Here is an 11,543-nt window from a genome sequence, read left to right on the forward strand (position 1 = left end):
GGGTACTGATAGAGCTGGGTTCCACCTTGAGAAACACTGTCATGCACAGGCAACTCCAAGCTCCATCATTCACTCCACCGGGCCCTTCTCAGGCCAGGGACCCCTCAAGCAAGGTCTGTGTCATCCACTGCCTCCTCACACACCCTACTCTCCATGGTATGGCTTACCTTCCACCTTTGCTCTATCTTGCCTGGTGCCAAGAATGTCTTCTTCGAAAGACCGAGCCCTCTTTTCATTCCAATAACTCAATAATCCTTTGGAACGTTGCTACTCAAAGCATCAGCATCTCCTGGGATCTTCTCAGAAATTCAGAATTGCAGGCCCCACCCCAGCCCTACTGAATCAGAGCCTTGGTAATTCCTATGCACATAAGAGAAGAAGAAGCACAGCCTTATAACTTGGCTCAATAGTCACCTGTTCCAAGAAGCCTTCCTAGATTGACACAGACTCATCAAATACCCATTCCTCCAAACTGACACTGGGCATCACAATCACACGGCTTGTAACATTTAAAAGTTAGGAATCTCGAGCTGCTGGGGGAGCCCTGCACGCCATGCCACGTCCTGCCTGTCTGTCCCCGCGGGTAGTTGCCCACCACAGCCGTGCCATGACCACCCAGCAGCTCGTCCTCCAGGGCCCGGGCCCATGGGGCTTCCGACTCATGGGTGTCAAGGACTTTGAGTAGCCTCTCACTATTTCCCGGGTCACTCCTGGAAGCAAGGTGGCTCTAGCTAATTTATGTATCAGATATGTAATCACAGCCATTGATGGGGAAAATTCTAGCAATATGACACACTTGGAAGCTCAGAACAGAATCAAAGGCTGCAAAGACAACATGACTCTCACTGTAGCCAGATCCGAACATAAAGTCTGGTCTCCTCTGGTGACGGAGGAAGAGAAGTGTCGTCCATACAAGATGAATTTAGCCTCTGAACCCCAGGAGGTCCTGCACATAGGAAGCGCCCACAACCGAAATTCCATGCCCTTTACCACCTCGCCTGCCTCCAGCACTAATGCCAGGGTCATCACAAACCAGTACAACAACCCAGCTGGCCTCTACTCTTCTGAAAATATCTCCAACTTCAACAATGCCCTGGAGTCAAAGACTGCTGCCAGCAGGGTGGAGGCGAACGGCAGACGGTTAGACCATGCTCAGCCTCCAACCAGCCTTGTCATCAACAAAGAGTCTGAAGTTTGCAAGATGCTTCAGGAGAAACGGGAGTTGAATGAGCCCCCAAAACAGTCCGTGTCTTTTCTGGTTTTGCAGGAAATCCTGGAGTCTGAAGAAAAAGAGGATCCCAACAAGCCCTCAGGATTCAGAAGTGTTAAAGCTCCTGTCACTAAAGTGGCTGCATTGATTGGAAATGCTCAGAAGTTGCCTATGTATGACAAATGTGGCCCTAGAATTGTCGGTGTGTTCGTGAAGCTGTGGGACCATCACCACCACCCCGAGTGTTACGTGCGCGCTGACTGTGGCACCAACCTGAAACAGAGGGGCCATTTCTTTGTGGAGGATCAAATCTACTGTGAGAAGCACGCCTGGGAATGAGTCGCACCACCCGAGGGCTACGAAGTGGTCACCGTGTTCCCCAAGTGACCCGGCAGATCCAACCACTGTTCTCCAGCCGACCTGTGCTACAGCTTTTTCTCCGAGTGTTCTGGCCCTCTCCTTTCTTGAAAGTTCTCTGCTTACTTTGGTTTTCCCCCTGCTCGTAAAACATTAAGTCGCCTGCCTTGGTTAATTGACTCACATCAGCTGTGTGATGCCCGTTTTTACAATTAAAGAAAAACGGTTTTGTTCAGTGTCCCCTTGCCAGAAACACCATGTCCTTTCCTCCCCTCTGTTCTTCTCTGCTGCATTTGGACATCAGCCAAATTTGAACCCAATCAAATATAATGTATCTGACATTGATTTTGTTTTTACTCAATAAATTTATAGACTCCAAAAATAAAAAATAAAAATAAATAAAAGCTATGAATCTCATAGTCCAGTCCCAGAGAACTGTCAGATTTAAAGAGTGGTCCAAAGAAGAATATTTAGAATTTATAAACATTTAGAGGCATTTAAAGAGTGGCCCAAAGCCCAGGGAACACCCCTTTTTCATTCTTGCAGTCCCGTGCCCCATCTTGGCACCTTGCCCCCCTTTCTTCTCTGCTGGCGTTCAGCCCCACAGGAGGTGTTTCCGACATGCCCGGTCCCCCTGCCTCATCTGGCCTCTGCGGCGTGGTTCTTCGGCCCTGCTTTTCTCCTGAGAATCTTGCTGGGTGGCTCCGTCCCTTCTCCTTTCAGAGAGTGGGGCAGGCGGAAGGAATGAAGTGGTCAGTGCCTGGTGTTCTCACTGGGTTCTGGGCTGTCATAGAAGTGCCTCTTCATGTTTCTCTCTCTCCCATCCTTGGACAGCAAGAGTCCTGTTCATTGTTGGACACCCAACATGTCCCTCACATGATGGGAAGAGCACCAGCCCAGGGGCCAGAGGCCTGTTCTCACACCCGGCTCTGCCACGGACTAGGGATGTCACCAGGGGCGGGCCCCTGTACCTCTCTGAACCTCTAGTTATTGGTCTGTTAAAGGGGGATAATACTTGCCTGGTCTGCCTCACACCTTCCATAAGATGTTTCTTTTCTTTTCTTTTTTTTTGAGATGGAATTTCATTCTTGCTCGGGCACACACACACACACACACACACGCTTATACTCACAGCCACTCCACCTCGGTGCTGTTCATCAGCCAAAACAAAAGACAGCAGAATCCCATCTTTCTTCCATTTTCAGTGCTGCCGCAATGGTCTGCATGAGTGGCCTGGCTGACACCCTCAGGAGCACCAACAATGCTGAAAAGAGAAGCAGACACCAGGTTCTTTTTTTTTCTTTCTTTCTTTCTTTTTTTTGAGACAGAGTCTTGCTCTGTCACCCAGGCTGGAGTGCAGTGGCGCGATCTTGGTTCACTGCAACCTCCACCTCGTGGGTTCAAGTGATTCTCCTGCTCAGCCTCCCAAGTAGCTGGGACTACAGGCATGCGCCACCAAGCCTGGCTAATTTTTGTATTTTTGGTAGCGACGGGGTTTCACCATGTTGGCCAGGCTGGTATCAAACTCCTGACCCCAAGTGATCCACCTACCTCAGCCTCCCAAATTTCTGGGATTATAGGCATGAGCCAGTGCGCCCAGCCAACACCAGGTTCTTATTAGGCTGTGCTCCAATATCATCGTCTGGTTTCTAATTGTGATGATGAAGCTTGTTAACTTCGGAAAATTTGAAATCGTTGTTGATCCTAGAACTGAGAAAATTGTTGTGTCCCTCACAGGCAGGCTAAATAAATTGTGCAGTGATCATCTCTAGATTTACTGTGCAACTCAAAGACCTAGAAAAATGGCAGATTAGTCTCCATCCCATCAGTTTGGTTTTGTTGATCTGATGACTGCAGCTGGCATCATGGACCACAAGGAACCATGAGAAAGGCACAGAGGAGAGAAAACCCTGGGATTCTTTTTCTGGGGATGAAATTAATGATTACAAATTAAATGCTTCCCTCAATAAACAAAACCGAGAGAGAGAGAGAGAGAGAGAGGGAGGGAGAGAGAGAGAGAGAGAGAAGAGAGCGAGCAAAGCCCCAGGTCAGTTGTCTGCCGGCTGCTGCTCTGAGTCTCAGCCAGAGCTCTGGACGAGGAGGAACTCAATCCCCTTGGCATCCCAACGAGTGCCTAGAGTGGAGATTTCTCCTCTGCAGCAGACTGGGTATCTGGTACATGTGGATGTTCTCACTGAGGACTGTTTCAGAGCCATTAGCTGACACAGAAGTACTCTGGCCATCCAGGGAGTTGGTCGCAGCTTGCTCTAGCAGAAGAGTGAGGGACTAGGGGCCAGGAGTTAGCATGCTTGCCTAGGACATCTATGGAATCTTTATTTTCCCTTTTTTCCTGCTAAATGAGGCGAGAGAGTTCTATAAATGGGTATGGGGTCAAGGAACACATATTATTTTTGGAATAGTTACAAAGATCTCTCGGGCATAAATGAGACTTGGAAACTGGACTACTCCTCTCCTCCCCACTTCCATTTGATGAATGACAGCTCTTTATGTATGACACACCTACCATGCGCCATGCACTGTATTAGATGCTTGACTTCTGTTGTTTTAGTTGGCACGTTCTTTTCACAGAGTTGAAAATGAGGCCCAGGTGCTCACGTGATTTTTAGAACCTAGGGTAGAGCCTGGAGCATCTGACCTTCACCTCCATCTTGCTCACTCTGTCAGTCTTTCCCAAGGCATTCTCAGTAGAGGCCTAGTCTGGGGGGACCTTCTGTGGTCAGATGAATTGGTTGGGCACTGTCAGCACTTTATATGCCCCTTGGTTTCAGGATGCTGTGAGCTGAACATCACAGGATACCCTAAGGCCTAAACTACAAAGTGACAAACCCAAAGGGCCATTCTGGGGTGGTTAATGCAGCAACTTAACAGCATCAAAAATCAAGACCAGTTTCTCTGAGATTTTCTTGGCTTTTCCCTCATGATTCCAACAGGACTGCAGTAGCGCCAAGCCCATGTCTTCACATGACAATGTCCTAAGGCAGGAAGAGGCAAGTACTCATCCTGTGTCATGTTTTAAGAGCCAAGAAATCCTTCCTAGAGGTTCCCAGGGCCGATTGTCTTTGCATTCGTTACATGCAGGACCACAGCACATGGCCATAACTAAAGCAGTCACTGAAGGAAAATGGCTCAGACCTGTGAACATTTCGTCCTGGGACCAGGGAGGAGCCCATGAGACATACAGGTGCTATAAACCAACAAAATCGAGGGTCTCTCAGCAAAGGCGTGTGGCAGGGAATGTTGAGCAGGAAACCAACACGGTTTTCCATACCCTTCTTGAAGATTTGCATTGCACATTAATATGTTTAAGGCTCTATTGTAAAGAAAGGTATTTTACTTCTTTTTTTTTTTTTTTTTTTGAGACAGAGTCTCACTCTGTCACCTAGGCTGGAGTGCAGTGCTGTGATCTCAGCTCACTGCAAGCTCCGTCTCCTGGGTTCATGGCATTCTCCTGCCTCAGCCTCCTGAGTAGCTGGGACTACAGGCACCCGCCACCACGCCCGGCTAATTGTTTGAATTCTTTAGTAGAGATAGGGTTTCACCATGTTAACCAGGATGGTCTCAATCTCCTGGCCTTGTGATCCGCCCACCTCGGCCTCCCAAAGTGCTGGGATTACAGGTGTGAGCCACCATGCCCAGCCGGTATTTTACTTGTTTTAACCCAGTGCTTCCCAGATTTTTTTTTTTTTTTTTTTTTGAGACAAGAGTCTCGCTCTGGAGTGCAGGCCAGAGTGCAGTGGTGGGATCTCGGCTCACTGCAACCTCTGCCTCCTGGGTTCAAGCAATTCTCTCGCCTCAGCCTCCTGAGTAGCTGGGATTATAGGCGTGCACCATCATGCCCGGCTAATTTTTGTATTTTTAGTAGATTCAGGGTTTCAACATGTTGGCCAGGCTTGTCTCGAACTCCTGACCTCAAATGATCCACCTGCCTCGGCCTCCCAAAGTGCTGGGAATTCAGGCATGAGCCACTGCGCTCGGTCCAGACTAATTTTTTTTTTGGAGTTCTTATTAACTCCCTGCAGACACTGTGAGCAAAGCTGGGTCCGCCATGCTGTTTTCCTCAGTTAAACGACTGTCCTGAGAGCTCTTTGGCACAGCCGTGCAGCCAGATAGTGCCCTTTGCAAACACCAGAGAACGATGAGAGCTAGAAGAATGGCTCGGCTCAGTCATTTGAAGGAAAGAATTTTCTTTGGCTCATTTAATGGGAAATAAAGGCAAGAGTTCTCTCCTGTGGGCTTCTTTCCCTTTTGGCCATTCTAAATTAATAGGTTTAAGACATTACTTTTAGTTTAATTTCTTTCCATTACACTTTCAGTGCTCCAGTGCCACCAGGGAGGGCAGCAATGACTGCTTTTAATAGTGATTAAAGACGGACCCACGGTTAGGTCAAACCAGGCCTGCACCTCCTCCCATGCCGCATGTGCGTCGGCATCAGCAAAGCCTGCAAGAATGCTTCTGAGTGATGACTTCCCCACGGCCACTTGTCTGCAGCAAGCAGCCTGCCAGAAGCCTGGACAGCTGGCAGCCCATGCCCACCAAACTCTCAGCCCCAAAACCTCTCCTTCTCTCTCCTCCTCAGTCCTCCTGTCTCCCCACCCATAGTGTGTTCTCTACCAATACATCCATTAGTTGTTTCCCTGCTGCTAGACATCTAGATTATTTAAACTGCTTTTGCTGTTGGAAGCAATGCCTCCCTGAGCACGCGTGTGAGCATTTCTCAAAGGTAGATCCCAGAACGAGGAATCACTTGGTTCACCAGGCTTGCACATTTAAAAATGTGACAGATACATGCTTTTAAACTGCTCCATCGCCTTGGTGCAGAACGGAACTCCTGAGAGGTGAGGTCAGCGAGGAGATGTGAGTGGCTCTGAGCTGATGGTGGCCCGTATGTTCCCATCCCGGCCCTCACACCCGTGCAGTGAGATGTGTGTGGCTCTGAGCTGATGGTGGCCTGCGTGTTCCCATCCCGGCACTCACACGGTGCAGTGAGAAGATGTGAGTGGCTATGAGCTGGCCAGTTGACCGCGTGTTCCTGTCCCGGCACTCACACGGTGCAGTGAGAAGATGTGTGTGGCTCTGAGCTGGCTGGTGGCCCATGTGTTCCCATCTGGCACTCACACGGTGCAGTGAGAAGATGTAAGTGGCTCTGAGCTGGCCGGCGGCCTGCCTGTTTCTGTCCCGGCACTCACACCGTGCAGTGAGAAGATGTGAGTGGCTCTGAGCTGGCCGGTGGACCGCGTGTTCCCATCCCGGCACTCACACCAGGCAGTGAGAAGATGTGAGTGGCTCTGAGCTGGCCGGTGGACCGCATGTTCCTGTCCCGGCACTCACACCAGGCAGTGAGAAGATGTGTGTGGCTCTGAGCTGGCCGGTGGACCGCATGTTCCTGTCCCGGCACTCACACCAGGCAGTGAGAAGATGTGTGTGGCTCTGAACGGCCGATGGACTGCGTGTTCCCGTCTGGCACTCACGCCAGGCAGTGAGAAGATGTGTGTGGCTCTGAGCTGGCCAGTGGACTGCATGTTCCTGTCCCGGCACTCACACAGTGCAGTGAGAAGATATGTGTGGCTCTGAATGGCCGATGGACCGCGTGTTCCCGTCTGGCACTCACACCAGGCAGTGAGAAGATGTGAGTGGCTCTGAGCTGACGGTAGCCTGTGTGTTCCTGTCCTGGCACTCACACCCATGCAGTGTTGCTTCTCCTGCACTTGCTGATCCTGTAATTGATATAGGGAAGGGCCTGGCAATGGCTTGTCTCAGGGGGAAAAAATGATTCCCCTTCTACGTTTCTGATCAGTCATTTCCTCTTCCGCCGGGGTGGGATGAGATAGGAACAGGAAGGGTTTGAGGTAAGAAGTCCTTTGTTTAAAAATAGCAGAGAAATGCTGCTTGGTAATTTCCCTGATTTTTACTCACTGAAGAACCTGACTCCAGCTCTTCTTGAATTTGGGATGGACAATGGAATGGCTTGGCGCCATCCTAGACTCTATCATGTGTTCACGCAACAAGCATTTGTTGAACACTTCAGGGGTATAGCATACTGACTGATCAGGGCATCACTGGCCTTCATGCAGAAGTGGGGTCCTGGGAGCCCCCTACTATTTGAGTCAAGGCCTGTTTCATTGTTCTTGACTGAATGTTTGTGTTTCTCCCAAAATTCTTATGTTGAAGTCCTAATCCTCAGGGCGATGGTATTTGGAGATGGGGCTTTTTGGGAGGTAATGAGTTAGGTGAGGTCACAAGAGTGGGGGGCCTCGTTCTGATGGGACTACTGTCCTTTAGAAGAAGGAACACCAGAGAGCATGCTCACTCTCTCTCTCCCCTCCCCATGTGAGCACTTAGCAGGAAGGCAGCTGCCTGCAAACCAGGAAGAGAGACCTCACCAGGAACCAGATTGACTCGCACCCTGATCTTGGACCCGGAACTGTGAGAAAATACATTTCTGCTGTTGAAGCCACCCAGTCGATGGTATTTTATTATGGCAGCCCAAGAAAATTAAGACAACTGGGTAGCTGGGAGGTGCCATGGGGAGCACACAGGGACTTGGGGAGTGACCAGCCCCCGACTGGTACAGAAGTGTTTCAATATTTCAACAACAGATACAAAAATGCTAGCACCAGCACTGTTCATGGGGTTTACATGCTAGGGAGAAGAGATAGACAATATACAAAATAAGCAAAATAAATAGTGTGTCAAATGGTGTTATCTGCTGTGGAAACAAACAAGGCAGAGAGAGAATTAGCAAGTGCCTTGGAGGAGGGAGGTTGCTACTTTATGTTGTACAAAGAAGGAAAGAGAAGGAGAAAGGCATGCTCCCTATCCTTTAAGGCACACTATCATTTAAGGGCATTTTACAGAAGTTGTGCACGCTTACTTATACTTAAAGCCTCTTGCTCAGAACTTAATCATACAGCCACACTTTGCTGAGAGACAAGATGGGAAACGCAGACCAAATTCTGGAAAGCCATGCGCACAGCTGTGGGTCAGGGGATGTGGGGGTGTCCGCTACTGAAGGTGCAGAGACTGGGAATTGGGAGGCCACCAGCCACAACGGGGGAATAACATGACTGGATTGTGTTGTAGAAAGATAATTTTTCAGGATCTGTTGGGAGACTGTTCTCCATGCATCTCTAGCATTTGTGGGTGTCTTATGAGCAGGAGCACTCACTGCCTCTGTTTTGGAATCTCTTTCCAAAGGCATTTGAATAGCAAATAGCCTTGGAAGACAAGACTCTCCCTCTGGAGCAAAGTACAGGCATGCTTAGTGCCTAGTATAAGAAAGATAATGTCTTCTGCAGAAGAGGTCAGAGACTTATGGCCTATCATAAAAGATGCTGATTCTGTAAGCTCAGCATTCCTCCCCTCTAGCACAATCCACTGTGTGTGCAGGTGCAACTGGGCCTTCTTTATGTTGACCTGTGGAAATTGGAGCCAAGGGAACCAGCATAAGGACATATATTTAATTTCCACTTTACAAGAACAGATATATATATATAATTATTCCCATGTATCAAGGGAAAATCGTACCTTTACAATGAAAAGATCTGGCAGACACCACCTTAACAAGGTGATCAAACTTAATACCACCAATAACTGACATCATGTGTCTCTTAATGTGATACACTGAAAACAATCCAGTGTTATCTCTGTTAAAAATATATAGCATGACTCTAATCATGAGGAAAAAGCAAATCCAAATGGAAGGATACAAAAAATGCTAATATCATGAAATATAAAAAAGGACAGGAAAACAATTCTAGGTTACAGGGGGCTAAACAGTTATGACAACTAAATGCAATTTGTTATCCATGATTGGCTCTTGAATTGAAAAGGGAAAAAAACAACTATAATAATATCTTATATCCATATACAAATTCCACTTGGCAAAATTGAATGTGGATATATATTAATATTAGATAATATTATTATATCATTGTTAATCTTTTTCTTTTATTTTTTTTTAGACAGAGTTGCAATCTTATTGACCACGCTGGAGTGCAGTGGCGCGATCTTGGCTCACTGCAACCTCTGCCTTCCGGTTTCAAGCAATTCTCCTGCCTCAGCCTCCCAAGTAGCTGGGATTACAGGTGCGGGCCACCACGCCTGGCTAATTTTTTGTATTTTTAGTAGAGATGGGGTTTCATGTTGGCCAGGCTGGTCTTGAACTCCTGACCTCGTGATCCACCTGCCTTGGCCTCCCAAAGTGCTGGGATTATAGGCATGAGCCACAGCGCCCAGCCCTGTTAAATTTCTTGAATGTGATCACGGTATTGTGACTGTGGGGAAAATGTTCGCATTCTTAGGCAATACATGCAGAAATATGTAGGGGAGAAGTGTTATGGCATCAGCAACTTATTTTCAAACGGTTCAGAAAAAACACACATACATGAATATATAGGGAAAAAGAGAACATAACTCACTAAATGCTAATAACTGGTGAATCTAGGTGAAGGGTATGTAGGTATTCACTGGATTATTCTGTCAACTTCTTTGTAGTTGGATTTTTTTTAAAACAAAAAGTTGGAGAACGTGGAAAAGAATCCTGCTGGCCTGTGAAGGATGGATGGGGGCAGGGGGTGGACTTGGTTTGGGGACAGCTGTACTGGGAGCTCTGTCTCCTCAGGAAGTCTCTCTCCGCCACTCATCACGGCTTCTCCCTGCAGCACCGTGTCCCCTCCCTGCTGCAGGCAGGCTTTGCCAGGCTGCGGATGCGTGGCCACAGGTCCCTCTGGATTCCCAGCCTTCCAGCAAGCATCTAGAGAGAAAAGAGCCTGCTGCAGCTAGAAAAACCCTGGGATCTAATGAGCTCAGCTTGGGTCATGTGCCCCTCCCAACTCCCACTCCTACCCCTGCCAACCACCCATTGGGTCAGACCCATGCACTCCAGGCACTGAGGGGAGAGCTAGGAGGGAGAATCAATCAGACTCGGGAGGGAGAGGGCAGAGCAGCAGAGGGCTAAACGATGAGCCAATGGTTTCTAACTAGGGGGACTAGGGAAGGCAGCCTTAATTGAAAGAGAATACAAGACAAGCCAGTTTGGGTGTTCTGTTTTGAACTCGATAAATTCAGAAGCTTTGCGAGGATCTAGGGGGAGAATCTCACAGATTGCTGGGAATATAAATCTGTAGCTCAAAAACGCATTGGCAGTGCCTGCTGCTTGATGACGGCATGGGTGTGCCGGCTTCATCTGGAGAATGCGGAAGGTTCCATCATGCCCGGCAGGCTAGCACGGAGCCCTCTCTCCTTGTAACCAGGCTCGTTGACGACAGAGATCCTGGCAAATTATGAGGAAGTAGAAGCTGGGAGCCATTCAAAGGCATCGCATCCACATTTCTCTTCAGGGACTCAGCCAGGGCCGCTCCTGCTGCTTGTTCCAAGGCACACTGGGAGTTGTTGGGCAAATATTTGCACAACATTTAGGCCCTAAACCTGCAATGGCCTGAGCCCCTCCAAGACAGAGCCTCCTACCCGGGTGCAGGCAGCTCTCTCAGCTCCTCCATCAAACCTAGCTACAGCAAGGGCTGTTGAGCCACTCCAAGCTCAAGTCTGGTTTTCCAGAAAAGATGTCCTGCCAAGAAACGTGTTACTGAAGAGGGAAAGGGAAACATAACCAAAGGCCAGGGTACTGGCACCTTTCTCCTGTCCTCTCCTGAAAACAGGGACCTCTGCTTTCTTTTGCCTTCTTGTTCTGTGTTCAGGAAAAGTTGCGTCTGTGGTTAATCTCTCGAGATCCGGAGGGAGTTGGAGATGGGTTTGAATTCCAGTTTCCCCATCCCCATCACTTCCTTGGGAGTCAGTGAAAGTCACTGAGGTAACACAGCAGAGCGCTTGGCACATGGGAAGTGTGAGCCAAATGTGAGCTGTTCTCTCCCAGGAGCGTGTCTGAAGGGGGCTGGAGATGGATGCCTCCTTTCCTCATTTCTCTCAGACCTCCTGGGGTGGTTTCCTGTCACAGAA

The 11,543-nt window shown here is 48.7% G+C and overlaps 1 pseudogene; it reads left to right on the forward strand.

Moving 5' to 3' along the window:
* Positions 1 to 607: 607 nt before the first annotated feature.
* Positions 608 to 1,597, forward strand: LOC129012190 (PDZ and LIM domain protein 1-like; annotated as a pseudogene).
* The last annotated feature ends 9,946 nt before the right edge of the window (positions 1,598 to 11,543 follow it).

Source organism: Pongo pygmaeus, chromosome 15 (genome assembly GCF_028885625.2).
Source record: "Pongo pygmaeus isolate AG05252 chromosome 15, NHGRI_mPonPyg2-v2.0_pri, whole genome shotgun sequence".
In the NCBI taxonomy this organism is placed as follows: Eukaryota; Metazoa; Chordata; class Mammalia; order Primates; family Hominidae; genus Pongo; species Pongo pygmaeus.